The sequence below is a fragment of the Bubalus bubalis genome, chromosome 18 (genome assembly GCF_019923935.1).
Source record: "Bubalus bubalis isolate 160015118507 breed Murrah chromosome 18, NDDB_SH_1, whole genome shotgun sequence".
Lineage (NCBI taxonomy): Eukaryota > Metazoa > Chordata > Mammalia > Artiodactyla > Bovidae > Bubalus > Bubalus bubalis.
Window position 1 is genome coordinate 60,111,242 of NC_059174.1, and position 22,096 is coordinate 60,133,337.

The 22,096-nt window shown below is 41.5% G+C and overlaps 1 protein-coding gene and 2 long non-coding RNA genes across 11 annotated transcripts in view; 1 reads left to right on the forward strand and 2 right to left on the reverse strand.

Annotated features, from left to right (window-relative positions):
- LOC102395360 (zinc finger protein 11-like) overlaps positions 1-22,096 on the reverse strand; it is a 63,219-nt gene that overhangs the window by 19,778 nt on the left and 21,345 nt on the right. The gene's annotated exons all lie outside the window — the stretch shown is intronic.
- On the reverse strand, positions 8,691-19,974 carry LOC102411292. Of its 3 annotated transcripts, none has more exons than XR_006640208.1 (4): positions 19,494-19,508; positions 19,172-19,385; positions 16,162-16,252; positions 8,691-8,920 (listed from the first exon to the last, which is right to left on the reverse strand). It is a non-coding gene; the product is annotated as an uncharacterized LOC102411292 (long non-coding RNA). The 3 variants fall into 3 exon arrangements; XR_006545911.2 differs by lacking the exons at positions 8,691-8,920; positions 19,494-19,508 and adding exons at positions 15,839-15,939; positions 19,857-19,974; XR_006640207.1 differs by lacking the exon at positions 8,691-8,920 and adding an exon at positions 15,839-15,939.
- Positions 18,938-20,791, forward strand: LOC123330180. Its single transcript, XR_006545916.2, has 3 exons — positions 18,938-19,062; positions 19,660-19,942; positions 20,730-20,791. It is a non-coding gene; the product is annotated as an uncharacterized LOC123330180 (long non-coding RNA).

A 22,096-nucleotide genomic window follows, 5' to 3' on the forward strand; every position in this document is an offset into this window, starting at 1 on the left:
CACCAGTCCTTGAAAGGATAATCTGGAGAAGCGCTAACACAAGACAGGAAAAATAGTGAGGGGCCTACAGACCATTGTATCCCAGGAGAGTACACCTTTCTCTTTAAATGTGAGATTAGCAACTTCCCTGGTAGTCCAGTGGTTAAGATGCTGTGCTTTCACTGCAGGTTATTGGGTTCAATCCCGACTCGGGGAGTTAAGATCTCAGAGTTGAAGTTTTAATCATTTCTTACACAGAAAGCATTAATCATTACAATATAAAGAAAAATGTATGTCAAGGTAATAAATTACCTATTAAAGAAGATGTGTTTAGGAGCATCCCCAGCAGCCCAGTGGTTAAGACCCCACCTTCCGATGCAGCATTGCGGTTCCTTCCCTAGCCAGGGAACTAAGATCCCACATGTTTTGGGGTGTGAACAAAATGAAAAGAAAATATGTTTCTTAAGTATCTGTGAGTGGGGACAAATTCTAAGTAGAGGATATTGATACTGATTTTCATGATAAAAGTATCAGTAGGTCAAATCTCACGGTTCCCTGCTGGAACCTCTGGTTCTGAATATGACTTTGGTCACGAAGAACTAGGAGAATATTCTCTAGGGAGTTGGCACTAAGGTGTACTGCTATTGCAGACTACAGTGGAAATTATGCAGGAATTTCTATCTATCAGACATTGAATCCTAACTATAAACAGGGGGTATTTGCCTCAAGATACTTTTGAGAAGTTCTATGACATTTCAGACAATGAGGTATGAACATTTCACCTTTGTAAAATGACAGATGGAGAAATTCTTGAAAACCCCTCTCAGGTGCTTTGGCTCCATTTGTCTACTCATAATCTTAATGGAGGCACAGTTCAGTGGTCTCAAGAATAGGAAATAACTCGTTTTTGGTTGAAACACTTCTCATGGATACAAACTATACAAGCAGACACATGAAATTCCCTTCCTTTGTCAGACCTCAGTATTTACTACAGGTTCCTTGAGAGTCCCTGTCTATATCCAGGGACCAAAGGGAATAGAACCTTCCTCAAGCATTTCAAGAGTCCCTTTGGAGATGATCGGTTCAAACTTTTAATTGTTGTTTTATAATTAGCAACTGAGCAATAAAGATTTTCACAAATAATCTCAGTTCTCCAAGCCAGTCTCACATCGCAGATACAGGTGAAAAGATAATTGCAGTTCTGAGGGGACATGAGGTCACAGGATCACAAACCCCTATCTAGGGGTCTGGCTGCCTCCCTCCCTGTCACAGGAGCAGCTTGACATGACCAATACTCTGAACCCAATATCCGGGCTATGTGAGAATACCAAGTGAGTAGTTTCTGTTTCAGCTTGTGAGCAAGAATCTGCAAGAAACAGGTGCTTTCAGGAGTCTGGGTTGCTGACCATTCAGGAAAAATGAAGTGTTCTGACTCAAAGTAATGCAGTGCCAAAGCAACACTGGAAGGAAGAATAATTCAAAAAATGTAATAGAGCTATTAAAGGGAGATTAGATGCTACCAGATGTCAATTCGCAATGCTTCCTAACATATCTTAGTGTAATTCTTTTTGAAAAATATTTACTTATTTGGCTGTACTGGATCTTGGGAGAAGGCAATGGCACCCCACTCCAGTATTCTTGCCTGGAAAATCCCATGGACGGAGGAACCTGGTGGGCTGCAGTCCGTGGGGTCGCAAAGAGTGGGACACGACTGAGCGACTTCACTTTCACTTTTGACTTTCAAGCATTGGAGAAGGAAATGGCAACCCACTCCAGTGTTCTTGCCTGGAGAATCCCAGGGACGGGGGAGCCTGGTGGGCTGCAGTTTATGGGGTCGCACAGAGTCGTACTCGACTGAAGTGACTTAGCTGCAGTAGCAACATGGATCTTACTTGTGCTATATGGGATTTAGTTCCCTGATCAGGGATCAAACCTAGGCACCTCCCCCAAGTCCTGACCCCCCACCCCCCACCCCCGCCCTCGCGGAAGCTAGCATTGAGAGCCAGGTGTCTTAGTCACTGGACCACCAAGGCAATCACAGTGTAATTTTTTTGACAGTGATTGTTATTTTAGAATCCAAGCGATATGAAACCTAATGCTTAGTATAACTGATGACTGGAATTGCAGAGATATATGGGAAATCATGGAGTACCTTACAGAAATCATACATTTTGGGGGTTATGATATGTGTGCCAACAGTACCCCCAAGAGCAATAAATCTATAGGAATGATATTTATTAGAAACAGTGTATACATTTGACAATAGTGTGCTTAGTCCATCAGACGTGTCTGACTCTTTGCAACGCCATGGACTGTAGACAGCCAGGTTCATCTATCCATGAAAGTCTCCAGGCAAGAATAGTGGAGTGGCTAGCCATATCCTTCTCCAGGGGATCTTTCTGATCAAGGTATCGATCCCTGGTTTCCTGCATTGTAGGCAGGTTCTCTACCATCTGAACTACCAGAAAGCAGTAGAAATACCTTCTCTGACTCTGGAATTTATAAAGCGCTTAACAGAGACATTGTTTCCTATACAAAACATCCATAATTGGGTGATTTGTGTCAGACCATTTTCCAAAAGTAACTTCAGAAATGGGTTTCAGATGGCGGCTCTCAGGCATAAAGGCCTAGTGTGTCCTATTCTCTGATTTGAAAATATTCTCAAAATTTATAGTTGTATAACTTCATTTTACAAAGTAAAATTCACTTTCTTAAAATGTCATTTTCTTTAAATGTGATATATTAATGTTTCAGATATCTTGACTTCCACTCAATACTTTTAATGTCACATTAATTAACAGATTAGTTTGTGATTTGAAATTCAGTTCAGTTCAGACGCTCAGTCGTGTCTGACTCTTTGAGACCCCATGAATTGCAGCAGGCCAGGCCTCCCTGTCCATCAGCAACTCCCCGAGTTCACTTAAACTCATGTCCATCGAGCCATCTCATCGTCAGTTGTCCCCTTCTCCTCCTGCCCCCAATACCTCCCAGTGTCAGAGTCTTTTCCAATAAGTCAGCTCTTGGTATCAGGTGGTCAAAGTATTGGAGTTTCAGGTTCAAAATCCTGCACTCAATGTGCCAGCACATTTGGGAAATTCAGCCCTGGCTACAGGACTGGAAAATATCAGTTTTGATTCAAATCTCAAAGAAAGGCAATGCCAAAGAATGGTCAAACTGAAGCACAGTTGTTGCACTCATCTCACATGCTAGTAAAATAGTGCTCGGAATTCTCCAAGCCAGGCTTCAATAGTATGTGAACCAAGAACTTCCAGATGTTCAAGCTGGATTTCGAAAAGGCAAAGGAAACAAAGATCAACTTGACAGCATCTCTTGGATCATAGAAAAAGAGAGTTCCAGAAAAACCTCTACTTCTGCTTCATTGACTATGTTAAAGCATTTGTGTGGATCACAAGAAACTGTGGGAAATTCTTAAAGAGATGGGAAAGCCAGGACACCTTAGCAGTCTTCTGAAAAATTAGGATGCAGGTCAAGAAGCAACAGTTAGAGCTGGACATGGAACAGACTGGTTCCACATTTCAAAAGGAGTACATCAAGGCTGTATGTTCTCACATTGCTTATTTAACTTAAATGCAGAGTATTTAGTATTTAAGCTAAATGCGCAGCTGGATGAAGCAGAAACTGGAATCAGGATTGCTGGGAGAAATATCAATAACCTTAGATATGCAGATGACACCACCCTTAGGACATAAAGTGAAGAGGAACTAAAGAATCTCTTGATGAAAGTAAAAGAGGAGACTGAAAAAGCTGGCTTCAAACTCAACATTCAGTAAATGAAGATCATGAAACCCAGTCCCATCACTTCAGGGGATGGACTTCAATAGGTGGAGAAACAATGCAAACAGTGACAGACTTTATTTTCTCGGGCTCCAAAATCACTAGAGATATTGGCTGCAGCCATGAAATTAAAAGGCGCTTGTTTCCTGGAAGAAAAGCCATAACCAACCTAGAGAGCATATTAAAAATTGAAGTCATTACTCTATTAACAAGGGTCTGTATAGTCAGAGCTATGGTGTTTCCAGTAGTCAGGTATGGATGTGAGAGTTAGACCATAAAGTAAACTGAGCGCTGGAGAATTGATGCTTTTCAACTGTGGTTGGAGAAGACTCTCAAGAATCCCTTGGACAGCAAGGAGATCATAGCAATCAATCCTAAAGGAAATCCGTCCTGAATATTCATTGGAAAGACTGATACTGAAGCTGAAGCTCAAATAGTTTTGGCCACCTGATGAGAAGAACTAACTTATTGAAAAAAACCCTGATGCTGAGAAAGATTGAAGAGAGGAAGAGAAGGGGACCTCAGAGGATGAAAATGGTTGGATGGCATCACTGATTCAATGGACTCGAGTTTGAGCAAACACTGGAAGTTGGTGATGGACAGGGAAGCCTGGCATGCTGCATTCGATGGGGTTGCAGAGAGTGGTCACAACTGAACTGAACTGAACTAAGTTCTACTTTTCACCTTTTTAATAAAAAGACTTTCCATTTTTACAAATCTGTAACCTGTATTAGGCTCATTGCTACTTATGGTTCCATGAAAATACTCATCCTGGCATGAATTTTGATGTATATAAACGTGTATTATAGACATGAATTTTATTTATTTTTATAATTTTAACTTATGTATGTTTTACAGCCAGAGTCCAGCCCCGGTTGGATCCAGGGATTCCCTCGGGAGGACGGCGTCAGGGACTGAGAGAAATAAAGGGATAAGAAAGAATTTTGCAGTTAAGAAAATAGAGGAGAGAAAAGAGGCTGATATTCCTTGGTTTACGCAGAAAGCCAATAAAGCCCCAGCACAAGACTTGCTGTGTTCATGTAGGCCGCAGACACCCTCTCGAATAGCTGAATGTGCCCCGCCTTAGGCGGCTTCTCGAGTGGGTCTTAGAAGCCCAGGCACGAAAGTGAACACAGAGGGCCCCTGCGCTGCAGGGAATCAGCCTGAAAAAGGAAAAGGAAAGAGAAAGAACGACATGGGGAGACCAAGCTTTGGTGGGCAAGGCCCACACTTTATTTTCCAAAGTAGTTTTTATACCTTAAGTTGTGCATAGAGGATAATGGGGGTGGGGTAGAGTCATGCAAGGTCAGCGGTGCTTGATCGTTATCGAAGCCAGGCTTTCTTTCTGCAAACTTATCATGTGCAAAAGCTTTAGGTGATTTACATCATCTTCTGGCCAGGAGGCCTGTTAACATTTGATGACCCTTTCTTCAGAAAACTTATTTTTCTCTAAAGGTGATTATTCTAAAGTCAGGCACCACCCTCTGAAAGCATTAGATAAAGTTGCATTGCTATAGGGCAAAAGTGTGGTGGGCTATAACAAGAAAAGAATTAACCCAAGTGTCCAAGGTTACAAACATTAAAGCTACTACTTACATTTCTATATACCAACTAGATTAATCAACACAGTCCCAGGGACACAATAGGTAAGAGATATGGAAACTTGGCAGCAAGCATCAGCTCAACAAAGAAATCCTCTACTAGTTCTCTTCTAACAATTTTCACTCTCTGAGATGCTCTACATTGTTAGAATATCTTAAGCTTCCCTGCCTCTTGTGGTTGGGAGGCTGTGAACAATCACATGTGTAGCTGCAGGAATCTGAACAAACCTGTCAGGCAAGCTAGAAAGTCATCAGAGGGGTTTGAATTGAAACATTCCTATTATGCCCAGGAGACTTATTAACTAGAGCTCTAAATTGATTTTCTTTAGAGAAAGGTGGTCGGGGATAGCCCCCTGTTAATGTCAGAAGAGTTGGTGAAGGTTGAGAAATAGTAAAACATACAGATTTTGGTTTTGGGGTAGATGCTCGGGCAGGTCCAGGGGGGCCTCTTGAGTTCTGATTCACCTTTGCATGTCAGATCCTCTCCACATGACCTTTGTCATGGGTGGTAACTCCCGTGCTGGGTCCTGGCATTTTACCAAGATTTTAAAAAACTTTGATTCACTATTTGTTGAAAAAAAAAAAAAAATCATCTTTTCACTACTGCTTTGTAATGCAGTATTTATCCTCCTTCCCACCATTGCACTGAACTTATCAATTCACATCCACCTATTTCTACTTTATTATCAAACTTTCATTTATTGTAAATAAATGGTATGCTTTAATATTGTTTCCTGAATATTTTTACTCTTAGTTTATCTTTACCCTGTGTGAACTTAAAAATCATCTTGTGTAGTTTAGAATATAATCATGATATCTTTACTGATATTACACTCATTTGTTCCTTACCCAGGGATCGAACACTTGTCTCCTGCTTGGCAGGTGGAATGTTTACCATTGAACCACCAGGGTATGACTTTTAAATCCACATTGATATTCCTTTAAGTTTTTTCACTGTTACACATTCAAATATCAGACACTTGTTTTACAGGAAGAAATATAAATACTTCTTTTTCAGTGGCATCTAAGGTAAATGAAGACTTCTTAAGAGTATCAATTCCAGTTGACATGGTACAGAGTTCCTCCTCATTTGCTCATGCAGGATTCTCTGGCTCAGAAGAAGATTGTTAGTTCCCGGGATTTGACAGAATGGCCCCCGAGGATTTGGCAATAGGAGTGATCTTTTTATTGTAGACTACGGCAGGGATTATGGGGAATTTCTGTCTTGTTTACCATTTTTGCTCCCTTTATTTCGCAGGAGGCAAATGTCGGTCCACAGACTGGATTCTCAAGCAAGTGACTCTCGCCAAACTCTTAGTTGTTCATTTGAAAGGAATTCCTGTAACACTGGCAGCTTTGGATGCACACTTGCTTTTTCCGTTCCAAGAGTTGGCAGAGATGTGTCCATTGGCAGCATCTTCCTCTTGAGTGCCTTTCAGGTGATCGTCATTCCCAGTGACTCCAGGTGGGCAGAGCTTAAGAGAAAAGCTCCCAAATATGTGGGCACCTTCAGTATCCTCTGCTGGATCTTCAGCATGATTCTCAGTATTTTGCTTCCATTTTAAATGACTGCCAAGTGGAAGGACACAATCAACACAGAGAATACAGATCATGGCTACTGTTATTTGTGGCGTGCTGCCCCAAGGCCACAGATGTGAAGCCTTGCACCAAGAACACAGAAGAGGAGCTCAGAATCAAGGACACTTTCAAAGCTGACTAAGCCCCTCTGAAACCTTTTTAAAAGCCCACTGATAGTCATACCAGGCTTCCTGATTCCCAGTGGGGCAAAGATGCCCACTCCAGTAAGCACCCTATAGTGCCTCAACCAATCACCTAACATCAACCATCCAGCAGCAATTTTGCTTTGAGGCTGTAAAAATTGGCTATTAGCTCATGGAAACTGTCGGCATCCCCTGGTCTGTGCACATGTGGGCCCACTGTACTCACAGTGCCTGCTTTATCTCTGCCCTTTGTTTTTAAGAAACTCACTCCTTTCTGAAATGCCCTGTGTCTGGAAATCCTTTTCCAACCCGCACTCAGAGTGCCTCAACACTTATGGCTGATTGACAATGTTGTACAGCAGAAAGGAACACAGCACTGTAACAATGTAGAAAGGTGGGATGGGGAGAGACGTGGGAGGTAGGCTCAGAAGGGAGGGCACAAGGGTGTACCTATGGCTGATTCTTGTTCATGTTTGACAGAAAACAACAAAATTGTATAAAGCAATTATCCTTCAATGGAAACATTTTAAAAAGATTAAAAAACTCAAAAACTAAAAATATATACATTCCAAAAGAAAAAAAACTTCTATTTTTACAAAAAATTTTAAACAATTGCCCAGTGGATACAAATCTGCCAGCAAGTGCAGGGGATATGGGGCTGAACCCTGGCCCAGGAATATTCCACACGCTGCAGGGCAACTTAGCCTGTGCAGCACAACTACTGAGCCTGTGTGCTGCAACTACTGACGCCTAGAGCCGTGCTTCACAGAAAAAGCCACTGCAATGAGAAGCCCATGCACCACACCTAGAGGAAGCCTGCACACAGCAACAGGCAAAAATTTTTTAAATGTTTAAAATATCAGGGACAAAAATAACTCAATCACAAATTGGACCAAGACCTCATATCTCCAAAGAAGACATTTCGATGGGCAAGAGCCAAATGAAAGACACTCAGCATCAGTAATTATTATAAAATGGAAAACAAAACTACAATGAGGTATGACCTCATTCTAGTCAGAATAACCATTATCAAAATGCACACTAATGATAAAATAAAGGCTGAAGAGGCTATGGAGATCAGGGAACCTCCTACATGACTGAAGGAAATGGAAGCTGGTGCAGCCGCTAGGGAGGACAGTGTGGCAGTTCCTTAACAAACGCAACCTCCTGACATGTAAGGAAATAAATTCCATGAAAAGTCGACAAAACAGATTAGTTGACAACTCTGTAAATTCGTGGTAAATCATCTGCAATGCTGATATTCTCACTTTTGATCTATCATTCCCAAATTCTTTAAATAAATATGCACTAAAACTCCTACACTTGCACATTCTATATTAGTTTTCTCACTGCTAATGTATGTACCTTCAGATATTTATATATTACATTCAATGTATGTCAAAGGCATGAGGAAACAGTTCCTTTAAGCCTAGATGAGAGACATGTGCTGAGAATTTTACATGTGGTAAAATTTTACGAATCGTAGTTCAGAATTTTGCAATCATGTTTTTTAATTGTCCTTCCTGGGACTTTGTTACATTTATATTTGCTAAAATGATCCCATGGAAAGTCTTAGTTCAACAGAAGAAGAAAGGAAAATTGAAGCTGATGAGTTTATGAGAGAATTCACAGCAAGCTTTGAGGGACCCTGTGGGAGGTCAAGGCTAGAACCAGGCCCAGACAGTGCCAGGAAGTGGCACTCAGGCTTATAAGTAACCCTGGGTGAAGTGCTCTGGGCTCCGCAGACTGAGGGTGAATCGGTCCCTTCAGACCAAGACGAGCAGGATTCTGGTGAGCTCTGTGAGGGTGTCATTGAAGGGGGACCTGTGAAGTAGAACCTGGGGTTGAGCAAGACTGCTGATCACAGTCTTAACACTTCATTCACTACAATCAATTGAAACACTAGAAACCATTCACTTTTATTAATAACCATGTATTAATTTCACACAAGGTTGGAATTAAACATTTTACAATCCACAGTATGATCCAGGATTAAATCAGATTAAAAGTACAGAGAAATACTCATTTTTCTGATAAAAGGATGTGAGGATCATTATGTTTATGACTTACAAAACAAAGCCTAGGAAACTCTTAGTAAACAATAAATACACTAATTACATGCCTTTTCTGGGAAGGGTTTCTAATACATTTCTAGGTTATCACAGAAGCTGTCTTTATTTCAACATTGTCAAGTCATATACTTCACTTATGCTCATATTATAAAGATAAATCAGTATTGTAGTGAACTGTGATTGTGTTCTTCCAGTTCAAGTGATATAAGTATTGACAATTTAGAACCAACTTTTGGAGAAGTTCCCTGGTAGTCCAGTGGCTAAGACTCCACATTCCCAATGAAGGGGATCTGGGTTCAATCCCTGGTCAGGGAACTAGGTCCCACATGCTGCAACTAAGATCTGATGTAGCCAAATAAATAAATATTAAATAAAAAACAATAGAACCAACTTCTTTCTTACTTTAATACCTGGAAAGATTTCATGATCACTTATATTATGGAAACCTCCCAGGATACTTCATATGAATAACAAACACCTCCAGTTAGATGTTCATTGTACATTTTACATTATGGTATTGAGGAAAGTGAAAGAGGAGAGTGAAAAAGTTGGGTTAAAGCTCAACATTCAGAAAACTAATATCAGGGCATCTGGTCCGATCACTTCATGAGAAGTAGATGGGGAAACAGTGGAAACAGTGTTTAAACAGACTTTATTTTTTGGGGCTCCAAAATCACTGCAGATGGTGACTGTAGCCATGAAATTAAGACACTTAGTCCTTGGATGGAAAGTTATGATCAACCTACACAGCATATTAAAAAGCAGAGACATTACTTTGCCATCAAAGGTACGTCTAGTCAAGGCTATGGTTTTTCCAGTGGTCATGAATGGATGTGAGAGTTGGACTGTGAAGAAAGCTGAGCACCGAGAATTGATGCTTTTGAACTGTGGTGTTGGAGAAGACTCTTGAGAGTCCCTTGGACTGCAAGGAGATCCAACAAGTCCATCCTAAAGGAAATCCGTTCTGGGTGTTCATTGGAAGGACTGATGCTAAAGCTGAAACTCCAATACTTTGGCCACCTCATGTGAAGAGTTGACTCACTGGAAAAGACCCTGATGCTGGAAGGGACTGGGGGCAGGAGGAGAAGGGGACGACAGAGGATGAGATGGCTGGATGGCATCACCGATTCGATGGACATGAGTTTGGGTAAACTCCGGGTGTTGGTGATGGAAAGGGAAACCTGGCCTGCTGTGGTCCATGGTGTCGCAAAGATTTGGACACGACTGAGCGACTGAACTGAACTGAATTGATCCTTCATCTTCTAACGGAGAATAGATAGAAATGGTTGCAACACAACATAAAAAGGCTAATCTTGGAAGCATAAACCGTCAAAAACTTTTTTTCATTCACACTAGAAACAAAGCATAGTATGGATTATATGAGCAGTGAATTACATTCATTTTGCTTTTCAACTAATCTCAAATCAAGTCATTGTAAACAAAGATACATTGCTAATAAGTGTAGCCTTCTAACTGTCAACCTTTATCTCACGATCCTGGCTAATATATCCATTTTCTGTTTTTTAACTATGAATTGCTCTCTACAGTAATTCTCCATCTAGAGAAAATTTAGAAAAGAGGATTGATGAAATACTTTCTAGTATGCAATCTCTGTAATTTATTTCAATTTGATTTTTGATTAAATACTTTTCTACATATTTGTTACAACATTTCCATAGGTGTCTTGTATAAACTCTTGTTTTCTGATGTATGCTTAGGGCAAACATCTTCCATCACTTGTTCCATCACTCTCCAGCATGTGTTCGGAGATGTTTAGTGAGATGACCACTATGACTACAGGCTTTGCCACATTCTGTACATTTATAAGGTTTCTCTACAGTATGAATTCACCAATGTTGAGTAACATGTGAGCGATGGATAAATGCTTTCCTACATTCTGTACACTTGAAAGGTTTCCTTCCTGTATGAATTTTCTACTTAGATCGGATGAGTTACTAAAGACTTTCCCACATATCTTATATTTGTTTTCTTTCTATGAATTCTGAATAGTCTGCTGTTGAACAAGTTCTGAAGAGTGATTAGAAATTTTACCATATTCACTACAATTATAAGTCTTCTCTCAAGTATGAGTACTCTTATAGAGAGAAAGACCTGACATCTGATAAAAGATATTTCTACATTAATTACTTTTTGAATCCCTGTGTGAAGATCAGGTCCCTGATGTTTCATAAGGTTTGAGTGTCCTTCAACCTTATACCCAATTTTACTGCCTGAATACCCTCTCATTCCATCATAAATACTCTTGCAATTATTGGGGTTGGAGCTCTTACTTAAGGGTTGACTCATTTTATTACACATCAAAAGTTCTTCCATATTAACCACATCATGGGATGTATTAAACAATGATGATTGGATTATATCTCCCTCGTTATTATCAACATTACATATTTTGGCATGGGGAAAAAATATCTGTGGGCGGAAGAATAATGACCTCTGCTCACAGATCCTTCAAATTGATTATATTATGAGTTTTCCCCCTCATTTTTAAATTTCCGGTGTTCAGACATGCTTGAATGTTTGTTTAATCTAAGGCTACATTGAATATTGTTTGAATGAGTATTTGTAGTAGAGACTAGATTACCTTCTAGGCTTTCCACATTTCCCTTCAGAGAACAGGTATGTTTCAAAAAAGGATAGAGATCTTTACTTAAAAACTTACAGTTCTCATCAGATGTTGAAGACTGAAGTTGGTTTTCTCCCCAACTTGACTTGTATTGCTCATTTCTTTTTGCAGTAATGTTTGTCTTATGTATAACTCTCTCAGTCTCTTTATGTGCATATAAACATCCTCTCTGGTCTTTCACATGCCCTCGTATGTTCCCAGTCATTCATTAAATGCAAATTTCTGAGGTGAAATACTTCATATTTTCCTAGGTTTGCTATTGGGAATATACCTTCTAACCCTGGATTCTTTGGCATCAAATCCTGGGTGTCTTGAGGAGATAAAGCTGAAAGATACCAAATAACAAGTTGTTTTACCTACTATTCTCAGGGAATATTCTTAAAGATTTAGAGAAAAGTGATGAATCCTTTGCTTGTTTAAAAATAAAATAGAGACAGAAAGATCAAGATGCCAGAGGATCAGGCAGAGATAGTTTATCTCTCTCCACAAACACAACAAGAATACATCAGAAACGGAAGAATTTTCAGAGCCCCCGGTGAACACAAGCTGTGGACAATGAAAAGGTCAAGAAAGATTCCTGCTTTGACAGGTAGGACAAGAGAAAGAAGAAGGAAAAGGAACAGGAAAGGAAGTGGAGTGGGACCTGCAACCCTGGGGGGATCTGAAGAGAGGAGAGGTCTCCACATCCAGAGAAGCTCCTCACTAGTAGGGGGAGCCCAGATGAGACAGAAGGGGAGCCTCATTCTCTGTGGGAAGAGAACACGCCAACAGTCTGTGGCAGCAGGAGAGAGTGAGACCTGTACACAGGGTACTGACCCCTGCCCTGCCCACCCAGCCTGAGAGAGTGTCCACTGCTGCAGACAAGGGCTGGGTGCTGGAATGTGAGGTCTGGAGAGCAGACCCAGGCAGAGGACTGCTGTGGGCTGTGAGGAGACATCCTGCAGGAAACGGAGGGAGGGAGGAGCTCTATAAATGGGGATGTTTTGGCAGAAGCCTGAACCATCATACAGCATACCGCCATTGCTGACTGATGACCAGAGAAGAACACCACCGTAGCCCCTCTCCCCCTGTGCTGGCCCCTGCCTCGCCAGCGTCGAGGAAGGGCTCCCACTCAGGTGGGCTCTATTGAGCCCCAGCCACGGCCTCCCCCATGGACCTCCTCCACCATCAGCAGACTCCTGTGCTCTGGGGCAGCCTCTGGAGCAGACACCTGTGAGTAGGGCACTTGCACAGATGGAGCTGAAAGCACAGCTAGCCCCAGGGTTAAGGAAGAAACGCTGAAATCTCTCCTCACAGCTGCACAAACAATGCTTTTACACCCACAACCGGCTTTGTAACCTCAGCCCCTGAAGAGCATCTGAATGGAAAAGCAGGACCTCCCCCCCACCCCCAACCACCGTGTCACAGCAGGTGTAGCTTTCGCAGCTGTAGACTTTGTGGGCTGGCACGTGAGGGGACGGGGCCAGCACGACAGTGGATCCAGCTCCACGATGAATGCAATCCTGGGTCCTGATCTCAATGGGTCTATGCTGGTGACCTGGTGAAAACAACATCTGAGAGACACCGAGGCCATGTGCCGGGATACCCATGGTTAAGGTGGGGCCAGGAGCAGTGCTGACCAGGGTCACATGAGAGCTCACACAAGGCATGAAACGCGAAACACAGAACACTGCCCGACGTGAACATCCCCAGAGGAGCAATACTCAGTGGCTTCTCTCCCAGTCGGTGTGCTCCAATCCCACCTGCCTCCACCACAGATCAGAAACAAAGTGAAGAAACAGATCTGGGGGCTCTATTCCACCAACCAGGGAGCAGACTCCACCCCTGACAGGGCAGTGACAACCAGAGAGCAATGGGAAACTCCCCTCAATATCCAGGGCAGGCTTGGGTCAAAATAACAGCAATCACACCCCCTATCAAGCGGATAAGGATACAAGCCTGTGGATCAACCTCACACTCCAGGGGACAGACACCGGAAGGAAAAACTAGGATTCTGCAGCTTTCATAACACAGAACACAAACACAGAAAATTGCACAAAATGATCACACAGAGAAATATGCTGTGGAGGATGGAACAAGATAAAAGCCTACAGGAACCAATAAATGAAGAGGAGATATTAGTCAGTATAATGATTCACTTTCCTCTTTAATTCAGTTTAGACGCTCAGTCATGTCCAGCTCTTTTGTGACCCTGTGGACTGCAGCATGCCAGGCTTCCCTGTCCATCACCAACTCCTGGACCTTGCTCAAACTCATGTTCATTGATTCAGTGATGCCATCCAACCATCTCATCCTCTGTTGTCCCCTTCTCCTCCTGCCTTCAGTCTCTCCCAGCATTAGGGATTTTTCCAATGAGTCACTTCTTTGCATCAGGTGGCCAAACTATTGGAGCTTCAGCTTCAGTGTCAGTCCTTCCCATAAATATTCAGGACTGATGTCCTTTTGCATTGACTGGTTGCATCTCCTTGCTGTCCAAGGGAGTCTCAAGAGTCTTCTCCAACAACACAATTTAAAAGCATCAATTCTTTGGTGCTCAACTTTCTTTATGATCCAACTCTTACATCCATACATGACTACTGAAAAATACGTAGCTTAACTATATTGACCTTTGTCAGTAATGAGTCTGCTTTTTAATATACTGTCTAGGTTTGTCAAAGTTTTTCATCCAAGGAGCTAGTATCTTTTCATTTCATGACTGCAGTCACCACTTGCAGTGATTCTGGAGCCCAGGAAAGGGAACTCTCTCACTGATTCCATTGTTTTGCCATCTATTTGCCAGGAAAAGATGGGATCAGAGGCCACGATCTTACTTTTTTGAATGGTGAGTTTTAAGCCAGGTTTTTCACTCTCGTCTTTCACCTTTATTAACAGGCTCTTTAGTTCCTCTTCACTTTCTGCCATAATGGCGGTGTCATCTGCATATCTAAGCTTATTGATATTTCTCCTGGCAATCTTGATTCCAGCTTGTGCTGGCAACAAACATTTTGACAAACAGTAGGTGCCTAATGTTTCTTGAATCCACTTCTTCCCACCTCTGTTCTTATTTGAGCATATTCTATTGGATATTTGAATGTAAAAATCATAAATGATATTGACATACAACGAATCAGAAAGTGAGGACATATAGGATAAAGGCAGGGGAAGCTGATAACAAACAAGATAACCTTAATAATGCAGCAGTACTTAAGACATGGGACTCTGAAAATATGGTGAGAACCTAGGGAAGTCCACCAATGCTGTGTGGAGTCCTAACTGCAAGGAAATCTAAAAGAGAGTCGAAATATACACATACGACTGATTCTCTTTGATATACAGCAGGACAACATTGTAAAACAGTTATATTCCAGTAAGAACTTTTAAAAAAGATGTCTTCATATAATCTAAAAATCTTAAGAGTCAGAAACAACAATTAAAAATATGGTGGAGAATCTTCTAGGATCTCATGAGAATTTATTTAAAAACTTTTTGAGTTAACTGAATATATTAAAGTATTTTAGCATTGAAGAATTAGGGCAAATGCACTTAAGATATTTAACATGAGTTCATATAAAGAAATGTGAAACTTGGAAGTAACCCTGAGCTTTGCATTCTCCCATTTTAGGGAAAAGGAAGTGAAAGTGTTAGTCCCTCAGTCACATCCAACTGTTTGTGACCTCATGGACTGCAGACTTCCAGGCTCCTCTCACCATGGAATTTTCCAAGGAAGAATATTGGAGTGGGTTGCCATTCCCTTCTCCAAGGGATCTTCCCAGTGCGGGGATTAAAGCGAAGTCTTCTGCAATGCAGGCAGTTTCGTTACCTCTGAGCCACCTGGGAAGCCCATTTTAGGAAGGTTTTGCTTTATACGGCAAAGAAGTGACTTGTGTCTACAATTTGTCAAGTCATATCTGTAGCTTCCAGTGTTTTAGGAATTATAGATCAGAAAAACAAAAATCTGTCCCCAGTACTCCTAGAACCTTCGCAGTTTTTCTATAACCAGACACTTCTGTCTAGAGGTGGAAACAAACTTTAAAAGGATCATCACAGTTACTCAGAAATGTGCACAGTTTTATTAAGGTCCCAGAGAAATGAAACAGCAACCAAGTCATGCAAGTTGTCACAATCCAAGAAGGGCATTTTGGTTCTCACTGTGAATGAGAAAGGTAATCAACCGAGAAGAATTCATGGTGGTTTAACAGACAAAATGGGGCAGGTGACAGCTGTCTATGACAGCAACAGAAATAAATCCAGGCTTCTCCCAAATGATTTCCAATGAAGCAGATCTTCCCAAACCACATGACAAACAATGACTTCCTCAGTGATACTTGGACCTCTCACCTGAGTCATCGGCTCCATCCCTTCACACATACCTGGGTATACGGCCACTGTCTTCATTCTCCTTATACGCCTGGGCTCCTTCATTTGCACAAGTCACAAGGTCCGGCTTAGAGACCACAAGACCTGTTCCTCAGAGAAAGGAATATTTGTTTTGCCAGAGAGTCATCACTTTCCAATCTAGTATTCAGCTGTCCCTCAAACACAAAGTACATATGCCATGTGACTGTGAGAAGACTTCCTAATGTGCCCAAAGATGAGACAGCAAGTTCACACAGAACTGGTTTTCATACAGCAGAGGGTCCGGTGTTATACTATACTATGACTTTTACCCAGTAATATTTTCACCATATTTCTAACCCAAGAAGAAATGACCTATGGCCCACAAATCATTTCAGAAACTACTCTGATCTGGAAGAGAAATGATAAAATAATCAGATCAACAATGGCATATTTATTTTTCAGTGTTGTATTTGTATAACCCAGGATGAATTGCCTATCAAGGAAAAACAAGCAATATTTTTAAAAAGCATACTGTGATCCAAGAGTTCTTGAGTGGGACAAATGTGCCATTTATTTTTAACAAGCTTATTTTTTTTTCTTAGTATTTTAAACAAGCTTCTTCTAACTAGTGATCTCGAAATTCTGCTTCATGAATGACCATTCTGAACAGTAAGGAAGTACAATACTAAGGTAAGCATTCATACTTACTTTTGAACATCAAGTGTTTTACAAATTTTACAGATCTAATAGGATAGCATCCTCAGCAGGAACAATCATTTTAACTATTTAGAATATACTATATATCTTTCTGAGAGTTTTTACAGAGTCTTGGATGTGCAACAGAAATAATTTAAAATCAATAATGTTGTTGCCCCACCTTTTTGCAAATATTTAACAAACATTCCTTAAATAGCTTAAATTTCCTTCACTTTATGTACTCTAGACTTTAACTAATAAAACACAGACGAATACACAGGGACAACTCTAATGAAAGTTCATCGAAGTTTCTCTAATTGTGATGAATACAAAAAACAAGCAAAATAATCGATCAAATCATATGAACATTTTCATGCATATATATAAAAATGGAACTATATATTCATTTCATAAAATGAAACAATCTAAGGCCATGGAATATGTAAGTACAACTTTGAAAGGTTAGAATAAATAAAATATTCATGAAATGATGATGTCTTTAATATATACCCTAGGTGTTGCCTGTATACACACATGCACATAAACACACATAGGGTGAAAACAATCTTCTGTGAATAACACATCTTTTGGAAGAAACATTTTTAATCTACCTTTTTTTAAAAAACTCATGTGTATTTTAGCATATATGGTAAAACAACTACTTCTAATTGTGCATGAATGTGTTCTGAGTCACGTCAATCATGTCCAACTCTTTGTGACCCCCATGGGCTGTAGCCCTCCAGGTTCCTCAATCCATGGGATTTCCCAGGCAAGAATACTGAAGTGGGTTGCCATTTACATCTCCAGGGGACCTTCCCCACCCAGGGATCAAACCCAGGTCTCTTGCATTGGCAGGCAGATTCTTTAGCGCTGAGCCAACTGGGTACACTGAAAACAATTTTTCCTCTTTAGTAACAGTAATTGAAAACACAATATGAGAAACAGTCTATATTTTATTAGCAAATATACCATGACATCTATTAACAACACATTTCCAGACCTATGTGAAGAAACTGTAAAACTTTTCTGAAGCACATACAGTCTGAAAATCACAAGTTTTACTTGGAAGATGTAGTGATATAAAGACTTCACTGACTGCAAATTCAGAACAATTCAAATTCAAAACAAACATGGATATATCAAATGTAAGTCTCAGCTGTATCTAGGAGAGCTAACATAATTCTGAATATAAAAAACAAAAAAGCCTAAAGAGAGGAAACCTGCCAAATTACAGATGAAGCTATCATTGTATAGACTAGTTGAAATTGTAAACTAAATGAAGCACAATAGCTACAAGGTAGCCAAAGAAGCTCACCTAAAGAGAGACTTGGACATTATTTTGAACAATAAAAGAGTAGGATGAAACGCAACATAATATTTTGTAATCATGCAACAGGTGAGGTATTCCAAAGCAACATCAAAAATCAGAGGGGGAGGAAATATCACAGGGCATAAAGGAAAGATTTAGATTTCAACGTGGCGTAATAAAGAATTTAGGGACTCGCCTGATGGTCCAGTGGGTAGAAATCTGCCTGTCAATGCAGACGACATGGGTTCCATCCCTGATCAGGGAAGATCCCACATGCCTTGAAGCAGCTAAGCTAGTGTGCCACAACTACTGAAGCCCAATACTCCAGAGCCTGCCAGTTATTAACACAACAACTGAACCCGTGCCTTAGAGCCAGAGCTCCACAGCAAGATAGTAGCTCCTCCTAACCACAACAGAGAAAGGCCAAGTGCATCAGCAAAATCCCAGCAGAGCCAAAACTAAATAAATATTAAAACTGAAAAAGAAAAATAGAATTCAGCAGGCTTTGGTCCCCAGGTTCTGGAATTTTGCTTTTACTCTTGGAATTTAAGTTTTTTCATTCTCGGAATTTCCTTAGTGACTGCAGTGGCTTTATTACTCTCCATGGGTCCTGAAAATTTCTGCTAACAAGATGACTTATGTGGGCCCCTACTTCAATAAGGGAATGACTCAGGTTGGGAGGTTGGTCATTTCACAAAGACCAACGAAGTCACTAGAGGTATGGGGATTTGAGCCACGTGGGCTAATTAGCCCAACGTGTAAGCAGGGAAGAATGGTGGAGATGTTATCAACCACGCCTATGTAGCTAAACGCCAATAAAAACTCGGGACTTAAAAGCTTCAGTGAGCTTCTTTGGCTGGCAATGCTCTGTTTTCTGTCACACCGATATGCCAGGAGGGCAATGGGTCCCTTCGGATGATGACTATGGGTAAGTTCAAACAAACGCGATCAGAAGTTAAGGAGCTTATCAAGTCCAAAAAAAGAGCATTTCAGGAAAGAGAGACAGAACAAACAAACAAAAGGATTATAACTCTTACCTCGAAACGAGCCATTTCTGACTCCTTGCTTTCCTCTTCCTCCGGGCTTCCTTTTCAGGTAAGATCAGTCATGGGAAGTGACCCCTGAATGTTGAAAATAGGCTGTTCAATACTTAGAAAAACACCGAGGTCCCTGTAACACAGCCACACACAGAGGGAGGATCTCAACAGGCCCAAAACACAATCTTCTACGGCCACTGACACAGCAGGGATTCTGAAACACAGAATCAAACGAGGCCTTTTTAGTTTTATTCTTTTCTTCAGAATTCGCAGCCCTTCCTGTGAAAACCACATGTTCTAGGCTGACCCTCCCCCTTCAAACCTTAGGCGAGACCCTGACCAAACTCCATACAGAATAGAACCTCCTTCACTTCTTCGTGGATCAGGGACCTAGCGGTTGGGCAATGCAGGACTTTAAGCAGCGGTCTCTGCAAGTTAGAAGGCAGAACTGCCAGAGAAGGACATGGACTCTAGAACTTTATTAACAGGAAGCGGACGTGGGCCCCAGGGACTCGGTAGCTAAGCTAACGGACTTCAGAACTTCTCACGGCGATGCGAGGACACACTGGGCACAGGAAAATGGGACGGCAGAGCGAACGTCCACAGAGACCCCCGAAACCCACGTTTGAGGACAAAAGGCTGTGGGACTACGAAATCCAGATTTTAAACAAACAAACAAAGTCACCAGAACTCTGTGTCACTCATTTAAGCTCAATTCCGGGTCTTCAGGATACTGAGCACGCGCGGGCGGAAGATCCCGGACAGAGGAAGGTGAGTGCGCTTTGCCGCGGCCAACAAGAGGCATCGTAAAGGTGGAGGGTAGGACGAGGCCACAAGCGCAGGCACGTAGGGGCGGGGCCAGTGGGGGCGGAGCCTTGCGTCCCCTCACCCCAACTCCTGTCAATTTTGGGTCTGTTGGTCCTTCTGTCCAGTTGTGCTTCCTTTCTCTGCCTTTTGATGCCTTTAAATCTCTTCAATTCCTTCTGGAGCAGAGCTACTTCCTGCCTGTTCTAACTAGTACTTCAAACAACTTAAGGCAGAAGAGAAAAATTTTGATAGGTGTCTTTATGGGAAGCCGAGGTGTTTTCAGCAAATTGAAACACGGGGAAAATTCAAAAGCCCTTTGTGTGAGTGTGTGAAGATGGGTGTCTCCTCAGTGACGAAAAGTAGAACGTAATCACTTCAGCAGCAGCCGCAACAACAGTTAACAGAAGCAATCTGTGTATCAACAGATTCTGGCAGGAGTAATGGTATGTCATTTCTGTGGTTATGTTATAAACAACAATGTGGGTTCCAGTCTCCCTCTTTCTTTCCGGACTCACTTCCTAAGAGAAAAGCCAACTGCCCTGTTGTAAGCAGGTCTCTGGTTACAGTTTCCTCCCAACGGTTCATCTGAGTGATTCAATTCAGTTCAGTCGCTCAGTCGTGTCCAACTCCTTGGGACCCCATTGAGTCAGTGATGCCACCCAACCATCTCATCCTCTATTGTCCCCTTCTGCTCCTGTCTTCAACCTTTCCCAGTATCAGGGTCTTTTCTAATGTCACTTATTCGCATCAGGTGGCCAAAGTATTCGAGTTTCACCTTCAGCAACAGTCCTTTCAATGAATATTCAAGACTGATTTCCTTTACGATGGACTGGTTGGATCTCCTTGCTCTCCAAGGGACTCAGAGTCTTCACCACCACAGTTAAAAAGGAACAGTTCTTCAGTGCTCAGCTTTCTTTATAGACCAACTCTCCCATTCATACATGACTCCTGGAAAAACCATACCCTTGACTACACGGACATTTGTTGGCAAAATAATATCTGTGCTTTTTCATATGCTGTCTAGGTTGGTCATAACTTTTCTTCCCAGGAATAAACATCTTTAAATTATATGGCTGCAGTCACCATCTGCAGTGATTTTGGAACCACAAAAAATAAAGTCTGTCACTGTTTCCATTGTTTCCCGTCTATTTCCCATGAAGTGTTGAGACCAGATGCCATGATCTTAGTTTTCTGAATGTTGAGTTTTAAGCGAACTTTTTCACTCTCCGCTTTCAATTTCATCAAAAGGCTCTTTAACTCTTCTTCGCTCTCTGCCCTAAGGGTTGTGTCATCTGCATTCCTGAGATTATTGGTATTTCTACCAGCAATCTTGATTCCAGCTTGTGCTTCATGCAGTCCAGCATTTCTCATGATGTACTCTACATATGAGTTAAATAAACAGGGTGACCCATGCTTAGGGTGGGGCCAAGAGCAATGCCAATAATAGGATCACACAAGAGCTTGCTAGAGCATGAAAGGTGACACACAGAGCACACCCCGTGGAGAATATTTTGCGAGGAGAAATATTCAGTGGCTTCTCTCCCAGTGGGTGTGCCCCAATCCCACCAGCCCCACACCACAGATCAGAAACACAGCTCAGAAACAGATCTGGGGCTCTATTCCACCAACCAGGGAGAGGTATCACCACAGAGAGAGCAGTGAAAACCACAGAGCAATGGGGAAGGTCCCCTCAATATCCACGGCAAGCTCTGGTCATAGTAATCCAATCAAAGCCCAGATCAAGGGGATAAGGGCACAAACCTCTGGACCAACCTCACCCACCAAGTTGCAGACATCAGAAGGAAGACTAACTAGGTTCCTGTAGCTGTCAAAACAGAGATCACAGCCAGAAAACTGGACAAAATGAGATGGCAAAGAAATAGGATATAGAGAGCAAAGCAACATCAAACCCTACAAGAACCACTAAATGAAGAGAAGATAGGCAATCTAAAAATTACTTCTTGCTTTTAGTTGTCTTAAGTGGAGACACCAGACGTTTTCACAAATCCTAGGCTCCTGATAATTCTTTAATCCACTTCTTTTCAAACATGTTTCTGAGAATGTTTTATTAGATGTTTCAATCTAAAAACCATAAATGATAGTGACAGAAAACGAATC